The 23,785-nt window shown below is 34.3% G+C and overlaps 1 protein-coding gene and 1 long non-coding RNA gene across 2 annotated transcripts in view; both read right to left on the bottom strand.

Annotated features, from left to right (window-relative positions):
* LOC125615764 overlaps positions 1-3,501 on the bottom strand; it is a 25,171-nt gene extending 21,670 nt beyond the window's left edge. The window contains exon 1 of the long non-coding RNA XR_007346357.1: positions 3,364-3,501. This is a non-coding gene — a long non-coding RNA (uncharacterized LOC125615764). The remainder of the gene's footprint in view (positions 1-3,363) is intronic.
* Positions 1-23,785, bottom strand: part of Fgf10 (fibroblast growth factor 10) — an 84,262-nt gene that overhangs the window by 45,461 nt on the left and 15,016 nt on the right. The window lies entirely within an intron of this gene.

Raw genomic sequence — 23,785 nt, 5'->3', positions numbered from 1 at the left:
AAAAAAAAAAAAAAAAAAAAAAAAAAAAAGACAAGTCTTTGGAATCACACAGAACTGGGTTCAACTCCAAGTTTTTCTGTGGAAAATCTAAATCTCATTTGCTTATCAGAAAAACTAATATATGAATATTAAACTAATAAAGTTATTGTATTTTAACTATTAATATGTATATATCCTAAATTTATATGATATACATAAATGGTTAAGCTATGATATTACTATGAGTCAGAATATTGCAAGTCTTAAGCCAACATATATGAGTATTTCTAATGACATGAAAAAGTGACAAGAGAAAAATACAAGTATAACAAGGATGAAATGTTCTATATATGGTGTGAGGCCCCCTCAGAGTATCCTTGTCATTTATAATTATATAATCGTAGATATAGAGAAATGAAGGAAGGAAACTCACCAAAGTTTTCTGTAGGTAGGATTATGAGTAACTATTATTTTAATACTATTTTACTGTATATATTTTTAATAATAGGCATGCAATGCTATTATAAATCAAAAAATTGTATGTTTGTATATTAACCTATATATATGACACATAAAAATATAGGCATATATACATATTTTATATATACGTTCTTAAGTTTTGTGTAATATATTATTTATGTATATAATTTTTAAAATGTATACAACTTAAAATATCCCAAAGAATTTTTATAAAGGAAATAGTTTTATCCATGCATGATTTACTTAATGAAAAATAAAATCACTATCTGACTTTAGCAAAGAGCTCATCAAATTTCTATGGTATTTTCTGGGTGCTGTGGTATATACTTGTAATCCCAGGACTCAGGAGGCTGAGGCAAGAGAATTGAAAGTTCAAAGCTAGCCTCAGCAGTTTAGCGAGGCCCTAAGCAACTTAGCAAGACCCTGTCTCAAAATAAAATGTAAAAAGGGCTGGGGGAGTACTACAGTGGTTAAGTGACCCTGGGTTCAATCCCTGGTATCAGAAAAAATAATTACTATGGCTCATTGTTGATTTTGTTCTATGCATTATAGAGCACTGCAGGTTTATTTTAAAAGAATATGATTTTAGTAATTTTTAAGTTGAGAGTATGCAAGTTGAGAAAACCTGTTTTTATTATTATCATTAGGTAGTTTAGTAAAAAGGCCCAAGAAAAAGTATTTTATCTTCTTTACCACACATGCCCAAGAATTTAAAAAAACATTCAAAATTAATCTTTTCAGGTCCAATTGCTTAGTCTGGAAGTGGCCAATAAATAAAAGTAAGCTAATTCAGTTTATCTCACATTAAAATGTGAATTATTTTAACACTAAAGTACTCTTATTCTTTGGGAAAAAAAATGATAATCCCTGATATGAACTTCTTTTTTATCTCATTCAAAAGACACTAATCAGCTATAATAAAACATTATTGTGTCTATTTCCTCACAGAAAGCAGTGATTTAATTTATAATCCATTGATAGATAGTTATGCTTAAAAGCAATCTCTACTATTGTTTCCAAACTATTGCAAATAAACCCGTATTATTTGACTTCTATTCTCATTCCTGCATTTTAATGGTGTTGTTTTGCATTTGCATTTATATTTTTAATTGCCTCAAATCCTTTATCAGGTCAAAATATTTGTAAAGTAAAATAAATCCTGAGAATACTTCCTAAATATCACACTGAGACCTTCTCCTGTATCTTCTAAACTGAAAGATGCTGTTAGTTAAATTGGAAGGTATCTACAAAATTTTTCTTCAGCAAAAGAAGATGCAAAGTAAAGAAATTGGTGGAGAGACTGAACAATCTCTTTCTATTAGCTTTAAGATTAAGTGAATTGTCTACCAAGTCATCAACAGGGACAGAAAACTCAATAACTTATTATGCAGAAAAATGCTCATTTTCCCTGTAAAATGCATGAAAGAAGGTGCCTGCTTTACCTAACCAGTTCATGCTTCCATTTCTAAAATAAAATTGGAGTTATAAAAATATGCACTTAATTACTTGATAATTAATATGAGGATTCCTTCTGCCAATTCTGGTCTCATATTGGTAGCAACAGAACTACAGATAGTACAGAGGAGGATGCAAAGCTCAGAGCAGGACAGTGAATAATTAGCTGCAAATCTGGAGATCTTTCTCAATTTAGCAGTGAATTAGAATATGTTGAGTCCCCCTTATTTTTACATGTTAGAAAGTTCCCCTTTTAAAGATAATATGGAGAAATGGATTAGTTAGCAAAGGACATAATGGATTCCATAAACTAAACTAGTTAAGCAAAATTCTTTAAGAAGCTGGATGGCATGTTAAATGCCACATCCTCAGTTCTTACTGAAGTGATTATGTCTAGCATATATGATACCTTAATATTGTAGTTAGTGTTATTTCTCAAATTTATTAAAAGAAAGTATATTTTAATTAAAAGTGCTTTCTAAATCATTAAATATAATTATCTACACTATATTAGATTTATTATAAATATATCTTACCACTTACATCTTAAATTTAATATTTTATCTTAATATAAATTATTTCTTATATCATTAAATAATATATTTTAAATTAAATGATATTTTATGTTATATATTATGTGACTCTAATGATCTCATACTAAAGGGACATTTGCTTTTTTAAAGTCAGTTAGTCAATTTATTCTGAAATTTAACTGCATTTGAAATAAAGACCATGAGAGCCCCCAAATTTCATTCATTGTAAACTTTACATCCTGCTCAGAAAACATCTAAATAGACACTGGTGGTCATATACATGTTGAAATCTCTAAAAGGGGTGTTTTGGGCTGTAGCAGCAGGTCATGTGTGGCGATTTGTTCTGTTAGAAAAGTTATAATGCAGCTGGAGTTTTAATACTAAATCTGTGATGGATAAAACCCAGGGCTACTGATTCAGCTACTGCCGGCCCTGAGTCACACTATCTCCTCTCCAAAACACATGTAACATATTAACAATCCGATAATTAGTGCACATTCCTGCTTGCTCCTTAAAACCTCACTCCCAGATGCGGCTTTGGTGGGATTTTGGTTTAATTAGCTTTCATAATTCACTACCATTGCAATACCAGTTCCCCTTCCATTCATTAGACTTTCTATCTGGCTGGGCAATGTTGATGTAAATTCAGATCTTAAAAAAGCTCTGACTTTCATATGCTGCATGAACCCCTCTCTAAAGTATGTGTTCATACAATGCATAATTATGGTTTAAATGGCAAAAAGGGAACTAGAACTTACAAGAACATTTCACTTATACTTAGAAAAATGACGTAAGAAAGATGAAAATTGATTCATCTAGCTTGGCCATTTATCTTCTGGACTGTTTAGAATGTATAAAGTCTTACCTTACAAAACCATTCTGATGTATGTGGCCCCAATCTCATATTAAAATTGACCTTCTGGGGCTGAGGTTTTGACTCAGTGGCAGAGTGCTTTCCTAGCACATGTGAGGCACTAGGTTAGATCCTCAGCACCACATAAAAATAAATAAATAAAATAAAGGTATTATGTCCATCTACAACTAAAACTATAATAAAAAATGACCTTCTGAAGGGAGTATGTAAAGTTAAAGTGTACTAGAGTTCTGAATGGGATAATGTCTTCGCAGTGAACATGGATAAAAGATTGAACCCCCCAAAAAAATGACTTTCAAGGTTCTGGTCATGGAAATAACAGAAAGATAGAAAGCTCTTGGAGGACTCTGAATGCGTAATATCCTTCTGTATATTTACATTCTATATGAAAATGATACAATTTATTACTAAAGCAGAGAATAAAAAAAGCATCTTAGACTCCTGAACACAAAACAAAGGAAGATTAGGTGTTGGTATACATAAGTTATCATAGAAACAAAGACAGTGTAATGCTCCATATTTTAAAAAATTTTTTAAATTGTAATTGGACACACAATATCTTCATTTATTTTTATATAGTGCTGAGGATCGAACCTAGTGCTTCACACATGCGAAGCAAGTGCTTTACCACTGAGCTCCAGCTCCAGCTCCTCTGCCCTACTTTCAACAGACCAAAATGATGTCATAAAGTATAACAAAGCATAGAAGTTTTTAATATATAATTTTGCATGACTATTTTGAAAGCAGTGTACATTTTCTATTTAAAATTTCATGATTCAATTTTCCTATTATGCATTTTGTAAGTAGAATAAATTGAGATAAATTATCTTAAGTGGTATTTTGTGCCAAATATTCGAAGCATATCACTGCCTTTCCCAAGAGGTTTGATCCACTAATTCTTTAACAAGAGAATGCTGATCACACAACTCTCAGTGTCAGGAAAGGGAGGGAGGTAAAGTTGTTAAAATTTCCCCTAGGAAATGAATGATGAAAATCTCAGGATTTAATTTCTGCTTCATTCCTAAACTTTCACTAACTTCATTCTGGCTTGCAGTCTATTAGTTAGTCAACAGGGACAATAAAAAAACATTCTTTGCCAACTGCATTTTAACAAATTTGGGAATCAACATAAATTAGATGACCATTAGCAATTCAGTTGAGATTAGCCAACTTCTCCCACTGAAAGGGAGTGGTTCCCATGGGCAAAATCTAGATAAAGAATCTTACCCTCTATTATCAACAAAAAGTTGGATATGTTTCAGTTTATCAGAAAATCAATTATCTTTGTCCCTGTTGGGGAAGTGAATTAAACCCAAATTCAACTTAGATTTAAGTTTAAAATAAGTAATTTTATTAGCTGATCTACCTAACACTTTATTACACAATGCATCCAATGTTGTAAACATGCTTTTTGGCAATCTCTTACTTTAGCTCAGGAACTGACTTGGAAAACCCTGGACAACATTTGGATAATGACAATCTCATCTTGTCTTCTTTGGAGAGTAATAATGTAAACAAAATGAGCTCTTTACTGGCAGCCAAATGCAATGGAGATTGTGACTATTCCTTTCCTAATATCAATGTTCCAGGGCTCTTTTCTGAGCATGTTTCTGGGGGCAGAAAGACTCCACGCCTTTATTTAGTATAAGAATCTTATGTGGCATTATCAACTGTTTTTCTCAAGTCAGACTTTTCTAGTGAAAAGTACTACTTGAGAAAGTCATTAATTTATCTGCTATTTTTAAAAACCAGCTCTAAAGTTCTCTGAAGCTTTAATGGAGGGAGTGTCCATGAAAAGGTGTCTAGGATGGTTTTAGTTGTTAGGAAGGGCAGGAAAGCCTTATCAAACTGATGCAGTGTTACCCAACTGCCATTCTGCAGAAGCAAGACGAGGTGAGAGAGAAGAGAATTACACACTTTAGACTAACCGAGTGACCTTACATCCCTTTCCTTCCCAATATACTTTGCTCAAAAGAAAAAAAAAATTCTAGTGTTTCACTTCTTCCTGCTTTAACTGCCAAAAGTACAGAAAAAATATTGTTACAAAGAAAATATATGTACACGTGGTAAGAGATACCTTTGAGATCACTGACACTACCTATAATTTCCTAAAACTTTACAGAAAAACACATTCTAATGCAATTTGGAAACATGCTGAGTTATTTTGGCTTAGCAACTACAAAACCCTAAAGCTGGAGTAACTGGATATTAGATCTGAAAGGAGCCATACAAGTGATCTTCAACCTCCTCATTTTACAACTAGAACCTAAAAAAGTTCAGACAATTGTACAAAGTCACGGCTTGCTAGTACTGGGACAGGGCAAAACATCATCTTGTCATTGTGTGTGTGTGTGTTTTCCTCATTAGTTCACAGATATAAAAGTTGTTCTATTTGTAAATGAAGAACCATGAACTTGCTATCATAAAAAATGGAAAGAATCGAGAATGTCTATTTGGAATTTTTTTTCCTTCCTTTTTTTCTTTTTTTTATTTATATACGACAGCAGAATGCATTACAATTCTTATTACACATATAGAGCACAATTTTTATATCTCTGGTTGTATACAAAGTATATTCACACCAATTCGTGTCTTCATATATGTACTTTGGATAATAATGATCATCATGTTCCACCATCATTTCTAACCCAATGTGCCCTCTCTCCCCTCCAACCCCTCTGCCCTGTCTAGAGTTCATCTATTTCTCCCATGCTACCTGGTGATATTTATCATTTAACTATTGTAATTGCCCTGAGTGGGGTATTATTAGTATCTTCATTTTATCAGAAGATGACAGGCACTATAGGTTCAGTAACTTGCCCAAGGTCACATACCTCCTAAGGGCTGAAACTTGGATTCTAACTAAGCATCTGATCCAGTGTCCTTGTTCTCAATTGTTATGCTATATCACCTCCCTTTGTGGGGTACTAAGTCAGTTAATAGACCAGATTATATGATCATGAATCAGAGTTCCTATGAGCAAGAATAGAGGTTGTATACTCCAGAGGCTAGTGACATCAAATCAGGAGGCTTTGATGAAGGAAAAAGGCATTTCCAGGTCAGCTTAGACTATTGGCCCCTAGTGGTTTTCCACCTTTTCTGTGTTTAAGAACAGAAAGAATGTTACAGATAAGAAGATTATGGTTCATTGAGAATGGGGAAAGTTCTATTAGGCAGAAGTTGAGTATTAGACACATAATCAAGGGGGGAGATCTTTAACCTATGCTCATTGGCTAATTTCCTTATAAAACTTCTGCAGGTCAGGGTGGCTTGGAGTGTTGCACCCTGTACTTGGAAATTTTGTGTTAATACTGTCATGCTTTTCCTGGGGTGCAATGGGTGGCGATCCTAGAGCACATAATCTTAAAATATGAAAAATTCCTAGGTATAGATAATTTATTATTCAAGATTTTGATCTTCTTAATTATGTGGCTTTATAAGCAAATATTTGATTAGCTATATTTTAAATAAAACAGAAGTGCTATTTGATTCAGAAGCTCAGAAAAACAAAAGAACATTATAGGACAGACAGCTAGCTGTTTTCTTGCTCTGCTAATAAAGGTCTCCCTCCAGACTGTTTATATAGTATGCACAGAGTGTCAACTGATGTGGATTGGGCTGGAAACTTTCAGACATAATTAACTTCAGTAGCCAGCCTCATAATGCATCACCTATAATGCATAGCCCAGCCCATACCCCAGAAGAATCTAACAGCTAGCTCACCCCAGGATTGCAACATTTCATGAAGAATTTGTGATTAAAGCCAGACATATAGACAGTAAGAAACCATGTGGTCTGTATTATCTCCACACATCAGTTTTAATGGTACATGCTCTACCCATGACAACATTAAAAGTCAGTACATTATATCTTAAATTGACATATCTATTTCAAAAGTCAAGAAAAAAATGGAAATTGTGTGATTATTAGGATTTACCTCCCGAACCAAAAATCTCAGAATAATGGACTCCAAGAACAATTCTGCTTTTGTGGTGCATTTGTTCTCTATGAGATACAGTGTGCATGCTCAAAACTCAGTGTACACCAAGGATCAAGCCTTTTTGCAGTTCATTATGTGCAATCTTATGCCCCACCAAGAGCCTTCTTACAAGAATCTGAGTCCCATAATGCCAGGGCACCATTCTCTTGCATTTCTTTTGAATCACCTGTAGCACCTTGTAGAGTACTTAGTGTGCTGATGAAGTCTCAAGATTCTTCTTCCTGCTATTAGTTATGCTCTGAACTTGAATGTTTTTGCACAAGAGATTTTTTAAGAAAAATTTCCCTTGACCCACACTGGATGGATGGCATTGAAAAATCAGATGAGTATTCAAAGATATTGAAATGGTGTTTTGGATCTCATAGGGAACACAATCTTTAATTATTCCACCTAGCTTTTTCATTGTGCAGCTCTTTAAGGAAATCAGTGCAACACAAAAACATCCACATTACCTGGGAGAATACAAATCTGGATTAGATAAATCTTTCTGGGACAGTCTTGAAGATTCTGAAGAGTAAATTGAAGGTGAAGAAACCAGACTGAAGTCTTAAATTTATTAGTTGAATAACTTCAGTAAATTGACTTAGTGTCTTAAAATCATAATTTTTCCTAATTGTAAAAGGTGATGATGACACTTTCTTCAAGGGCTTATGGTAGGGATTTATAGCAGCACATGCAAATCATTTGATTATAGCAGATACTCTCTAATGGTTTGGATTCATTTGCCCCTCATATGGCTTGTGCTGGGTATGTAATAATGGTATAATTTGACTATGACATAATTTGAAAATGTAATCTAGTTTTAGCACTGAGATGGTTTAGAAAATGTCATTTCCTTGACTGAATCACCTTTGTGATATAATCTTTTATGAGTCCTAAGAGTTGTACTTTAATCACCTCAATCCTTAAGTCCTAAACAATGTAAAATGAATTTGCTTTGACCAGTGTTCCTTCAATACTTTGGTTCATAAGGACATATCATGACCTCACAGGATGGTCTTTGCCAAGATTCACTTGGAGAATTCATAATGTCACTATAAAATAACATCTTGATCACATCAGAAAGATCTAGAGATATCACTAAATTGTTCAAAGTACACTCCATCAAGAAAAGTGGTTTTAAAGGGTAAGACATTTAATATGTTAACTGAACTTTCCTACTTAGTCTGCATTTGAGATCTTCTGATGGCTTTTGGTTAATCCATTGAGTTTCCCTGCTAATATCTAATATTCCTTTCCATGGAGCAACCATTCACTTAGCCATATGCATCTGGCCCTTGATCTCTGAACACAGGTCATATTTCTAATTTAGACTAAGGCTACCACTCTGAATTCCATGCAGTGTCTCTTACAGACTACGTATTTCTTCAAAAAGCATCTCTTGAGTGTCTATCTTGATGGCTTCTTCAGACCTGCTTCTGTATTGATTTAATAGGTCATTCCATTTGCATTCAACAATGAGAAATTTTTCTACATACTTATTATTCTACCTTCTTTGGCCCTAAATTAGATTGTAAGACTCATAAGCATGAGGGCTGAAGTCTTCTGTGTCTTCACCTAATACCTAAAAGTTATTTGTAATGCCTTATGATAATTAATGTCATCATTACCATGGAAAAAACAAGACACCTTTAGCAACCCAACCATCAATCAAATGACTATGAAAGAACAGCAGCACAATGACTATAAAATATTCTGTCTTAATAGTATTTCAGAATTTGGATCTTCTAAGGAGAACTGCTACTGCTGAAAACATGGGTGAATTCCCTAATTTTCCTAACTTCAACTCCTAACATTTCTGATGAATGTTCTCCTAGTTACCCAATTGACTCAATATAGAACACAAATCAAAGTGCCCAGAAATATCTATGTTAAAAGGTAATCTGTATACCCACAAGTAATAATAAAAAAAATTTAATGGAAGGAGTTGCCTTGCAGAAGCAATGCTGTGTCAAGATTGTTCTTCAGTGTTGAAATCTTGACTGGAATGGTGACAATCAGAGGGTTTGCTAGTTCAGCTAAACATAGCTTCTGCTGCTGCACAGAGGCTTCCTGGGTCTTCTTAGTTTCTAGTTTATTGCTTTCTGAGTTAAAAAAAAATAAGTTGCAGAAATAACAGCTGAAATTTTTCAGACACTCATGAGAGCCTTCTATTTTAATGCTGAGGCATTTGAAGGCCACTCAAGGGGTACATCCATCTGTCTCCTTTCCAGGGGCAATGTCACAGATTTGAGACTCTGACAGTCCAGTCTCTAAGAACTACTGGGTGCATAGGGATGACCCACAGTGTTAATTAGATGAGCAAAGTTTGGTGCATCACTCTGAAAAGTCAATGGGGAGTAAGAGTTCCACTCCAGATGACTGAACATCAAATAAGAATTTGGAAGGGGTCAGAGCATTTGGAATTATCACTCCAGATAATGGTTCTGTTTAGGAGCTGAGCCAGGGAGGCGAGAGAAGTGTGTCTTGCATAGTCTGGCAAGACTTGGAAACATTGGGCTTCTACAGATTCGTTGTGCCTTACAAACTCATTATTACATTGCACTTAATAAATCTGCATTTGATATTTTCTGTAAATTGGCTTGAAATTTTTCACTGATTTTGGATTGTCTGCTCAGCAGTTTTATATTCTCCATTTTTAGAGTGCCCGAATACCATTCTTTCTTTTTCTTTTGTCTGTATTTGCACAATGTCTCTCAAATACACACATATACAAAGATATCATCTACCATTCTCTCAATTGCTCTCTTTACCAGAAGGGCGATTTGCATTTATTTTATTCAAGCAAATCCCATGCATTTATGCCTTCTACTTCCATTCCTGAAGGTCCTTTGAAAAGACTATACTCTCTAAAAAAGCCTTACCAAAGATGATAAAAACATATAGAAGCAGAAAATATTCCATAATTATTAGATTCAAATAGACTTGGCTTGGCATCATGGCTCTGCTATTTAAAGTTCTTGTCAAATCAGATGTTACCCTTCAATTCTCCTAAATAACGGGAATCTCAGCACCTGCTCCTTATTATTTTTATAGACTGACCAGGACATATGGAAAGCTCCTGAAACCTAGCTTATGACATACAGTGTCTATTACATTTCCTCATGTTTGACAATGCTAATGTGATTCTCAGCAGAGAACTTACATGCATTTTGTCAGATTATCTCATGTAGAGAGATCACACAGTATCAGGGGATACTGTCTGTTGGAGAATAAATACTATGCAAGGTTTCTTCTGCTTCACTAGACATGACAAATTGTTACTCCTATCTGCCTTATGTGTGTGATTCTTCCTATACTCACATCTCTAATGTATTAAGGATATTCTATACACATCCTTTATCTCCTAGAATTACTCCTTGGAGAAGCTTGAGTTGACATCATGTCTTTCTTGCTTGTTCTCACCTTAAACATTCAGACCTAAGTCAAGGTTCACTTTTCACTCTTTTTTTGTCCTTCTACCTTCCTGTTATTCAGGTATTTATTGTACAATATGATTATATGTTCATGTGTCTTTCCCTGGTTCTAGGTTGTGAGCAGCAAACTGAAGACAGAAATTGCTAATGTAATTGTCCCCAAAACATTTCACAGGGCCTTGAGGGTAGTAAGTGCTCAATAAATATTTGTTGAATAACGAATGTACTTTTGAATGAGTGTGTCTTATAATTTTTTCGAATTCATGACAATATGAATTTTCCTGGAGTTTATTTTTGGGAAAAACTATAGATAAATATAGTTGACCTAAAAATTATATCATTTTTTAAAAGTTTTGTCTTATTTACCTCAGATCTATTTCCATCATTTAATGCACCACTAATACAGTTCTCAACTTGTAATACAAAACTTAATGGTTCTTTAAGTGAAGACTGGCATTACAGCAATTGGTGAATCTCTAACATAACTCTTTTCTAATAGCTAATTGTGAATGTCACCTGGAAATTTCGTCCTAAGAAAATGGGAATTTTTAACTTACATAAATAGAACTTATGAAATGGCAATTTTCATAAGCAAATACAATTCTACAGTGAGGTTCAACAGTTAGCCTATGTCTCTGTGTGTGTGTTGGGGGGGGGGGCGGGCACTGGGGATCAAACCCAGGGATGCTCTACCATTGAGCTACATCCCCAGCTCTATTTATTTATTTATTTATTTTTTAGACAGAGTCTTGCTATGTTGTCCAGGATAGCCTTGAATTTGGAATTCTCCCTCAGCCTCCAGAGTAGTTGAGTCTACAAGCAGGCACCACTGCACTCAAGTAGCCATTGGACATTCTTGAAATCAATAGCAATTCTAAACATATAGACTGGAAGATCTAAAGAAATTTCAAATAAAGTTTCACTGTTCTAAATATTCTATAAGAACTTTTGGAACAAGCCAGTTTCAAGGAGTTTGAGATTTCATATGGATAATCTTATATACTGAAAAAAAGCCAAAAATGATACATTTGTTGAACAGTGAAAAAAGAATGAAGGATTCATCCCCTTTTGATGTGATTTTTCGATAAGGTCAGGAAAAACATCTTTCTTTACTGAAAGTTTTACAATATAAAGAATATAAAGAAAGTAGTATTTAGCAACCTGGTATTTGCTCTGTGTCCCTAAGATATTTATTTATTTTTATTTTTATCAGTGAATAATTATACATAATATTGGGATTCATTGTAACTTATGGTAACATAATTGGGTCAGTTTCCTTCCCCAGACCTCTTCTTACCTTCCTTATCTCCTTCTCCCAATTCCCCTTCCTTGACCTTACTGCTCTCTTCTCTATTTACATGAGATTATTTTTAATTTTACCCTTTTATTCTCTTTTTTTTTTACATATGAGAGAAGACATATGACCCTTGACTTTCTGAGTCTGGCTTATTTTGCTTAACATGATGTTCTCCAGTTTCATCCATTTTCCTGCAAATGACATAATTTTGTTCTTCTTTGTGGCTAAATAAAACTCTGTTGTGTATATATAATACTTTTTTTAGGTGTTCATCTGTTGATAGACACCTAAGAGGGATGAGGATATAGCTCAGTGGTAGAGTACTTGTATAGTATGTGTGAAGCCCTGGGTTCAATCTCCACTGCTTGGGGACAAAAGAAAATAGGTAAGCAGACACCTAGGTTGGTTTCATAACTTTATTAATGTGAATTGTGCGGCTAAAAACATAGGTGTGCATGCATCACTATAGTATGATGGCTTTAATTCTTTCATATAAATTCATATTATATAAATACAATTCTTTCATATATATATNAATCATATATATATATGTGTGTATATATATATATATATATATATATATATATATATATATATATATATAATATATATATATATATATTTCATATATAGCTGGGTCATACTATGGTTTTATACCCAGTCTTTTGAGGAACATCCACACTGATTTTCATAGTGGTTGCACTAATTTACAATCACATCAACATTGCAGAAGAGTTCTTTCCCATCCCCCATCCTCACCTTCTTTATTATTTTTATTCTTGAAGTTGCTATTCTAATTGGAGTGAGATGAAATCTCAGCATAGTTTTGATTTGCACTTCCCTAACTGCTAAGGATGTTGCACATTTTTGCATACACTTGTTGATCATTTGTACTTCTTCTGAGGAATATCTGTTTAGTTCATTTGTCCATTTATTAATTGGTATATTTGATTTTTGGTGTTGATTTTTTGTGTTTGTTCATATATTCTACATATTAATCCTCTGCTGGAAGACTAACTGACAAAGATTTCCCCCTTTATGTAGGCTCTCTCTTCAACCCCTTAATTTTTTCCATTGCTATGCAGAAGCTTTTTCATTTGATGCCATCCCATTATTAATTCTTGGTATTATTTTCTGAACTTTAGGAGTCCTGTTGAATAAGTTGTTGCCTATGCCTGTATGTTGGAGTGTTTCCCCTGTGGTTTCTTCAAAAAGTCTCTGGTCTAATTCCTAGGTCTTTACTCCATTTTTCATTGACTTTTGTACCTGGTGAGAGATATGCCTCTGGTCTCATTTTCCTACTTGTAAAACCAGTTTCCCCAGCACCATTTGTTAAAAAGGCTATCTTTTGTCCAACATATCTTTTTGGCATTGAAAAAAAATATTTTATTAGGTATTGACAGACATCTATCTATCTATCTATCTATCTATCTATCTATCTATCTATCTATCGTGCTGAGAATCAAACCCAATGCCTCACACATGCAAGGCAAGCACTCTACCACTGAGCCACAACCCCAGTCCCTTTTTGGCACTTTTTTCCAAGGATCAGATGACTGTATCTGAGTGGGTTTGTCTCCATGTCCTCATATTCCATTGGTCTATGGGTCTTTTATAATGCCAGTACCGTGTTGGTTTGGTTGCTATGTTTCTGCAATATAATTTGTAATCATGCTGGTGCACAACTGTAATCTCAGTGGCCTGGGAGGCTGAGTCATGAGGATCAGGAGTTCAAAGCCTGCCTCAACAACTTAGCAAGGCCCTAAACAACTTAGCAAGAACCTGTCTCTAAAATAAAATACAAAAAAGGACTGGGAAGGTGATTCTGTGGTTGAGTGCCCCTGTGTTCAATCCCAGTACCAAAAAGCAAAATCAAGTATAGGAAATGCCTCCAGCATTGATGGTGTGTGTTTTTTTTTTCATTGTTGTTGTTTTGTATTTTGTTTGTTTTGTTTAGTTTTGACCTAAGTTTACTTTGACTATTCTGTTTTTTCTAGATGTGTGAAGAATGTAACGGCATTTTTATGGGTATTGTATTGAATCTATCCATCATTTTGGTAACGTGGCCATTTAGACAATGATTCTGCCTGTCCTTGAACATGGGAGGTCTTTCCATCCTCTAGTGTCTTTGTTGTTTTTCTATTTCTTTTTTCAGTGTTTTGTAATTTTTGTTGTTGGGAGTCTTTCACTTTTTTGGTGAGATTTATTCCTAAGTTTGTTTTTTTAAGCTATTATAAATGGAATTGTTTTCCTGATTTCTTTTTCAGTGGATTCATCATCAGCAAATAGAAAAGCTGTTTATTTTTGCTTGTTGAATTCATATTCTGCTAGTTTGCTGAATATGTTCGTCAGATGTAGAAATCTTCAAGTGGCTTTTTAAAATCATCTCAGTATAAGATTATCTGCAAACAGTGATGGTTTGACTTCTTAGGATATTTAGTTTTTAGTTAGAAGGTGAGTTGTCAATGACTTCATATCCATTTGAAATCACTAATGATTTTGATATGTTTTTGGCCTATGTAATCCCCATAATTCTTTTTTTTCACTAATAATTTTATTGGTAGCCTTTCCTTCATAGTTTATGTGTCTGCATCTCTCTTACACATCCCTAGGAACACAATTAAAATAGGCCTGGACAATATGGTAATGAGACAACAAATTTTCAACGGTAGTAAACATGAATAACTTTCAAAATATTTGATGGACATTGTATAATTCATTATGTAGTTCACAAACTCACAACTTCAGTGTGCACTGTAACAAAAAAACAAAAAAGAAAGAAAGAAAGAAGAAAGAAAGAGAGAAAGAAAGAAAGAAAGAAAGAAAGAAAGAAAGAAAGAAAGAAAACATCAGGGCTCAAACTCTGGCTGTAAACTAAAGCTTAGGTGACCAAGAGACTCTCAAAAATCACCTGAGTTATATTTTTTTCCTTGCTATTTAATATTTTAAGAAAAAAATGCATTGTTTACTATGACTTTTTAAAGAAAAGGTGAAAAGTTACTTTTTGAAGAATTAAGAGAAACTACTAGATTGTATATTCTGTGATTGGACAGGCATGGTTATTATAAAAAAATTAACAACTCTGCCATACTATATATATTTATAGAAAGATACACATTCATATCTAGGAAATTTACTGATGTTTAAGAGTAATCAAATACTGTTATTCTCCAGATATGATCAGGTTGTCAATCTCTCAGCCTATTGTCTATCAAAATGAAAAGTTTTGGTAGTCACAACAGTAGGGTAGGGTTGCTGGCATCCAATGGATACAGATCAAGAATTTTGCTAAGCCTTCTATAATATGCAGGGCAGACTCCTAAAATAAATAATAATCTGGTTTGAAATGTCAGTAGAGCTAACAAACCTTGATCTAAGAAAAAAATAATATTGTAGTTGCAAGATTATGAATTAGAAACCACAGGAAGAGAATTTTAATTTAAATGCCATATGTGTTTCTCACATATTTATGAAGATATTACTATCTAGATCTAGTATGAAAAACAAAATCATATGTGTAAAAGTATCTTGTAAAACTAAATAAATTATCTAAATGAATTAAATCATAATATGAATTCTTCTGGTTAAAGGAAACCAAGGTAGAAACCTGATAATGCAATCTCTGCAGATGGTTTTATATAGAGAATGTAAAGATTTTAATTAGGTTACTAAGGCCCAATTATTTCTCATACTCAATGAAGAGATATGAAGACAAAATTTTACATATGTATTATGTATATATATGCATATGTATATATATTGATCCAGATATTTTAGTATACCTTAGATTCTCCAGTTACAATTAATGTCAGTTCTCAGTGTGGTTGGGAGATGTTTAAAATGACTGAGTGTGATTTGCAGAAGGATGGAAGTGACCTAAATGACCTCTGAAAGCTCCTTCCATACTTAAGACCTCCACTGACTTTATTCCCCAAGATTAGCTGTCAACAGGCTTTGGCAGGTTGTCTTGTGGGATTCCAGACATTGCCACATTCAGGAGCTCTTTAATCAATTGTCTCCTTTTGGTCTCTTCATGCTTCATTCCTGGTGGTCAAATCCATTCTCAACTAATTTGCTGAAAAAAAAAATAGCTTTCTTTTTGTTATTGTTTCTTTCTTCATAAATCCTGATTCTGTAATGCTTTTTTAAAAATACATTTGGAAAGAAACTCAAAACCTTCTTCTTGCACCTCCCCCTTCTTGCTCCATAAAATTCCTTCTCCATTCTGAGCCATGACTAACATGTACAGTATGCTTGCAATGAAAATTGTTTTTCTCTCCTAAATATCCTAACTCCAGATTTTCACTATTATGACTGTAAGCTTTGATTAAGATATATGTTGAAAGTAATAATCTGTTTTAATCCCAGTTCCAGGTTCCTTCCCTTATCACACCAAGGAACTTGAGAAGAAGATTTAACATAACTACATATTACAGTTCATTTCAGCCTAGAGAATCACAAGTAGTTAATGCTACTAAAAGGGGAAAATACACAAGGTTGGAAAGTGGAGAAATAACTACAGACATAATTAGCTACAAGTGTGATTGTGCATATCTGAGCAATAAGAAAGAACATTTGGCTCTTCCTTCAGAGTACAAAAATAAATGTAAATATGAGACGTGTTAAAAATAACACAGCCTGGACACAATAGAGCACAGTTGGACAATTTGGGGGCACTAAGTATCATGATAAAATATTTCTGTCCCTTCTATTAGTATTTTATCAGTCTTCTTTCATTTAATCCTCTAAAACTGTTCTTCTATTATTATGCTTATAATAGTCTCAGATTTTAGCCAATCCAGTATTGAAATTTTACTCTCTCACCCCTGTATCCATTAATTCCTAGTTTGTGTTATTTTATTTTCTCTTTCACCCTCTAATGGAAGCCAATTAGAATAATGAGGGCAAGAGGTTATATATACATCTGGCCCCTGCATTCAACATCCTGGTTTATCTTTACACTTTGTTGAGAACAATGGTAAAGGTGGGCAAGGAGATCCCTTTGTATATATTTTTAATGTCAGAAAAAAAGAATTCTGTGATTTCACATATGTGACATCTGAAATGACTCAGACATGGAGACATCATTGCTTCTTAGTTTCATGTTTAATTGACAGAGCCAGGAGAGAAGGAGGTGAAGAAAGAAGGCAGGACTTGCATGGAGTGAGGCTCTTTTAGGGACTGGGCTTGAGCAGGCATGGCTTTCATTATATTTAAGTGAATTAGTCTGTTTCCTTTAAACAGGAGAGATTAACAAGCCACCAAGGGCCTGCTGTGGGATTCTGACACTTTTAGTGGCTTGTGACGTATGATTTGTGAATATCAATTCACCTTCAAAAGCAAAAAGCAAATCTTACCATTAGCATGAACTATGCCAAAAGCTGATTTTAGGTTAGTTTGGTTGAAATTCATTAGGAAAGGCATTTGCTAAGATGCAGAGATAAATCTTTTATTTGATCCAGTGTTCTGATACTTTTTAAGTTATCCTTTGGACTTTGAAATGGCTACATGTAGATGTGGGCATTTGATATGAATAAATTTTCATTAATAAATAGAATACCTCAAGTCTTAAACTTGGGAACTATGGGGAAATTAAATAAAAAGGGGAAATATCAGAAATCCTAAGTAAACTCCTCTTAAAATTTTTCTTTCTTAGTGAAAGAACATGTCTTCGGGCAGTTTGGCATCAAGACAACTATTTCTCAAAGTGCAAGACAACAAAATAAACATTTTTCCTCATGTGTGAATAGGTAAGAAAAATTTCAATATTAAATAAATGACATAAGAGATTTAAAACTGAAAGAACTGATAGAAAAATTGATTCTTACTATAAATCTACTTTAAAAACATTTCCAGATCATCATTTTTTGAAAAAGCAAGTAAGAGAAATAATTTTATGCTTTCTTTGGAACACAAAACATTATGACAAATTTTACTTCTGGAAAAATACATACATCTTTCCAATCCATTTATTATTTAGCTATCATGAGTATTGAGACAAAAATGGTCAGGAGTCAGAATTTTGTAGATGCAAGTAAGAATTCATAGATGACAAGAAGAGATAAATTTTGGTCTTTATGTAAGCAAAATCTAGTCAAGAGAATAAAGAGTACTACATGTTTCCTCCAACAGTAGAATTTGATCATCTGATATACCATAGTAGAATTTCAAATTGTGATTTACTGACGAATGCAACAGCATAGTGACTTAGTGCTAGGGTCACTCTACCTGGGTTCCAACCCTACAGCCACCACTTATTAACTGTAAGACTTCAGTGAAAGTCATTTGGTCAGTGTCCTCAAATTTTCATCTGTAAACTGGGATGACCTGGTATCCACACCCTCAAACTGTGAGTTCATTTGCAGATTCATTTGCAGCTGAAATAAGTACATATATAAAGTAGACAGGACTAACTTAGCATTCAGTACCATTAGCTGTTATTAATTGGTCCAGGACTAAAACCAGAGCTGAAAAAGTATCTAAAACCAGGAGGTAAGTTACCAGTTGCTGAGACAATTCACCTAGCATTCAGCAGTCACGTAATTCTGCCTATGAAATTCTCATAGGTATGTTTTTTAAAATGTGCCTATTTAATAAATGAATGCCACAGACATCAGAATGATAAAAATAACAATGGCATATGAAGAACCCACATGTTGATTAAAACTGAACTGCTGGTTAAAACCTGGACATTTTCCGTGAGTAACATAGGGAAGCAAGGATTTTCTTTATAGTCAATTTGAAAGAATGTAGGAATATTATGAATCCTTCATATATTTTGATATAAAATAAGAATGAATTTAATAATACAAGTTATTCCAAGTTCTCATTTTTCTCTTTCAGGTCCCCAGCTCTAATTCATCACAAAATATCATTATTACTAACATGTTTAAAAAGTTTGTTAGTTCAGTTAGGGTGTCAGTCATGAGTAAGAACATGGGGGAATTAGGATGTTCTAAGGTAGCATGGTCTTTATTCTACAACCACTGTCATCAAAGAGAGAACAACATACAATATGACAATTGATGGATGGCATTTTTCTGGTGCAATTCTGATTCTTTAAAAAGAGAAATAATTTTATGCTTTCTTTGGAACACAAAACATTATGGCGAAATGCTTTTAGTCAAGTGCCTCATAAGACATAGCATAGCAGGATATAACAAATAATTTTAAAACCCCGTGAAGTCTTTTAGGTTTGAGGAAAACCCCAAACATGCTACTTTAGGTTGGTTAGTACAATAATGATCTTGGACTAATAAATTATGGCAAATGTCAGTGGTTATATATTACTAAGTTCAGCTGAACACATTCTGATTAGCTTACTAAACGACTTTGGAGCCTTCAGTACAGAGAAAAAAATTAAATATAGAAGAAAATAAGGTACATCAGAAGTGTGTTACAGTTTTGTCAACTCTTTAACATTTTCATATTCATATCTTCTATGACTTTAGAGAAGATATTCCTTGAGTTACATGGGATACAAATCTGGGATGAGTTGTCTTTAGTAGGTATAAAGAAATGTAATTTATATTAGAAGTGAGTCTATAATTTGCATAGTCATGAGACACTCAAGGTAGACATGGTCATAGTTTTTACTATAGTTTCAGTCCTGATCATCAGAAAAAAGGGTCATGTATAGGAACTGAAACCCAAATAATATCCAATTTCATTCATGATAAAAAAGAATTCTTCAAAACCAAGAAGAATTCTTCCCAACAAGAGATAAGAAATTAAGGAACTGCTAGAGTTCCAATGATGGTTCCCAAGGAAGCTATAAAATCTCATTGATATTTCTTCTTCATGTCACCAGAATTGGAAACTTTGCTCCAAATTCAAATCATCACTTTCAGGGCTAATGTGGCTCTAACACTTTGGGGATTAGAGGCACGTATACACAAATTCCTGTGGCTTAAAAAAAGATGAAGCAGGGAAGAACCCTGAAAATCTGTTAACACAATTGCATCTGCTTGTTTCATTCCCAGCTCTTGCTCATAAATAGCAGGGGTGGTGCACTCGGACATGGTGAGAAAACAGCCCCAGTGAGATGAAGATGTCTTCTCCTTCCCCCTTCCAGCTTGAGTGCGCATGTGTGCGTGCACACACGCATGTGCGCATGCACACACACATATGAACACACTCTCAGACACAACAGGGAGCTGAAAACTGACCTCATCTTAGATTTATCAGAAAATCTCTTTCACCAACCAGGGAGCATTAGAGCTTAAGCAATGTTTAAACTTACTTTAACATTTCTTTTTAAATAGAAAACACAGGCACTTGCTCCTTTTCCAGAATACATGAAAAAAAATGGGAAATGTGTAAACATGGAATATGTACATACAATCTTTTCGGTCAAATTTTTCATATTATACTTTCCTCCCATCATTTCCACACTTAATGTCACTCTTACTATTATGCTTTCTTAAGTTGTTTTTTAGAGGACAGAATTAAAGTTCACAATGTGTTATACAAACCCTTTATTTGACCCCCCATCCCATAAGACATTGCTGAAATAAGATGCATAATCTGCATTTTGACCAAGCATACCAGTGTATTCTGATCATGTGGTAATAATTCAAGTATGAGAAATATCTACTATTGCCTATTAATATTAATTATTTCCAATTTGGCCTCCTTCTCCTTCTGCTCCAAATCTCTTTATTAAGTGCTGAATAGAAGGAATCTTATCTTTATTAAGAGAAATGACTAGGTCTGAGTTTCAAATAAGAATGTACAACTGTCTCTGTGGCTATTTTGACACTAAGAAAGTTTCAGAAACCTCCTGGAGATTCAAATGCTATCTTCCTGGCCTCAGTGAATATAAGTAAAATGCTGTGCTTGAGGTAATCCTGGGTCATGTCTCTTACTCAGTTCCCTCGCACCAGATCCCTATTCCTAATTGCCCCTACCTTTCCAAATATCAGCACCATTATCTCTCTTCTCAAATTACTATAGCCCCAGCACTCAGTCAACAATGAGTGTTAAGGAGGAAAAAAGTGCACACCATAACACTCTAAACTAGCAGCTGTTACTATCAGCCTCAGCTTGGAAAAAGCCCCATTGCCCAAAGACTTGATAACAAAAGGTTTATCTCCTGTCTACAACTTCATAGTTCCTACTGCTGTGAGAGAAACTAATTTTCTGTTAAGAGGGAACAGCAAGTCTGGGATTGTTGCTCAGAGGTAGAGTTCTTGCCTAGCATGTATGAGGCACTGGCTTCAATCCTTAGCACCATATAGACATAAATACAAAAAGAAAATAAAGCTATTGTGTCCATCTACAACTAAAAAAAAAAAAAACTTTTTTAAAAAAGGAAATACCAGTCATAGAATCATACTGTTTTCTCCAGGCCTCAAAAATTCAATTGATATAAACAGACATGATAATAAATTTTAGAAAAATTATGCTATTATGAAAACACCTTGAGATGAGAAAGGCTTAAACACAGAATGTTGTGTGAATTGTACGCATAGTCAAAAAAGTATAGATAAAACAAAGTATTAATTTGAAAAAGAGCAAAGGCACAGTAGCTTCAATGAACTGTATTTAAACATTGAAAACATCCTTCAGACTATTAATTACATTTTAATTGCATTATCTATTATTTTAAATAATTGATCTTCTGTCACTGTTAACTATAAAGGGGACTCATTAAGTAGAAAAGGTTTCCGTGGGGTTAGCATCCACATTCAGGAGGGGCTCTTGTACCAGTGCAAGAGAAACTCTTTAATTCAGAGAGACTAAATTGATAACCTAGTAGAGAAGAGCTCACCTGTATAGCTAAGTCCTAAACCAAACAAGCAAACTTTTTCTTATTGTATTATCTAATAGGAAAGCAATTTGAGCAAATGCACTATATATTTTAAACAATGGTTTACAAACATGGAGTCACTCAAATTTGTTATCTGTCCATTTAGATTCAACTATATTTAAGGTCCTATTGTGAACCTCATACTCTGCTAATATATATATTTTTTTTTACATAAATTAGTTACAGAATTAATTAAGAAGTAGGGAAAGTATCAAAAGTATCAGCACTTACATCTATTTGAGTCCCTGCTTGGTGCTTTCTGCCTTAAGGTCTTTTTTTTTTTTTTTTGTCAAGGATCCTTATTTGTTCTACACAAAGCTGTTATCGTTTGCAGTGTTAACTTTCTGGGACTGCTGTAACAATGTACCACAAAAGTCGTGGCTCAAAACAACAAAAATTTATTATCTCTCAGGTCTGGAGGCCAGAACTCCAATATCCATTACACTGGGCTGAAAGCAAGGTGCTGTCAGGGACAGATTCCCTTTTGAAGCTATCCAGGGGCACATCTACTCCTTGCCTCTTTCAGCTTCTGGAACCACATTCCTTGGTTGATGGCCCATCCACTCTGTTCAAAGCCAACAGTGCAGCATCTTCAAATCTCTCCTTCCATCATCAAATCAGTTCTTCCATCTGTACGTATATCTATTCTCCTGCCTCCCACTTCTAAGAACATTTATGGTGGCATTTAGGGTCCACATGGATAATCAGGATAATATCATCTCAAGATTTTTAATTTAGCCATACTGGTAAAACTTTACAGTTTCCAGGGATTAGAACCTTTGGGTAACTATTATTTGCTCTTTTGTAGTCTATTGCCCTCCCCCAAATTAAATGTATTCCATATGCAAGATATTCATCCCATCCTTCAACATTCCCCAAAGTCTTCACCCATTATAGCATAAAGTTCAAAAAATTCATGTAAATGTCATCAACTCAAAAATTTATAATCTCCTAATCTAAATTATGTATGGATGTTACTCGCATCAAGAATCTAATCCTGGGGCTGGGGATGTGGCTCAAGGGGTAGCCCGCTCACCCGGCATGCGTGCGGCCCGGGTTCGATCCTCAGCACCACATACAAAGATGTTGTGTCCGCTGAAAACTAAAAAATAAATATTTAAATTCTCTCTCTCTCTCTCTCTCTCTCTCTCTCTTTCTCTTTAAAAAAAAAAAAAAGAATCTAAATCCTGTATGGATGATAGTCTGATCAAGATCCATCCTGGGGGAATATTATTCTCCATCAATGATTCTATAAAAGTAGGAAATATGTTATCAAGTCCCAAAACACAGTGGTGGGCCATTCTCATTCCAAAGAGAGAAAAATGTAAAGAAGAAAGAGGTCACTAGTCCCAAGCAATTTCAAAATCCAGCAGAGAAAATTCCATTAAGTTTCAAGGCCTTGGAATGAACCTTTTTGACTTGAGGGTCCTGCCTCTGAGCCCATTTTCAGTCTGTTTGGGCACACAGATCTTCCTGTGCACCAGGCTCTGCATTCAAAGTGACCCTTGCTTTTCTTTTTCTTTTTCTTTTCTGACAGTGTTTATTTATGGCTGGGTACTTTCATCAGCCTTCCCTCGTTTTTCCTTCTCTTCATCACTCTTTAGTCCAAGGTGGCAGAACTTCTGCTGATATAACATTATCAAGTACTTTGTGGTCCTACTGTGTATGTCATGGGTTCATGCCATGAAAGGATCCTCCACAGATCTTTTCTGCATGATCTCACGTCTATTCCTAGCTTCTGCTGAGATAGCTGAGGAAACCCTCTGTCAGTCTTGTCTCTTCAGCACTAGCTACTCCCTGGGCCTTGTCTGTGGAGTATGTTTTCTTAACAGTTCATCTCCTAATTTAGCATCCTTCGTAATCTGAATAGGTTGAGTTTCTCAAAGCATCAGACACTGTCTCTATTCTGCTTATTAGCTAGTAATCTTCACTTTATTTCC

Source organism: Marmota marmota, unplaced genomic scaffold (assembly GCF_001458135.2).
Source record: "Marmota marmota marmota unplaced genomic scaffold, marMar, whole genome shotgun sequence".
NCBI classification, from domain to species: Eukaryota; Metazoa; Chordata; class Mammalia; order Rodentia; family Sciuridae; genus Marmota; species Marmota marmota.
The sequence above is the reverse complement of the archived record's forward strand: the minus strand, read 5'-3'. Positions and strand labels throughout refer to the sequence as shown.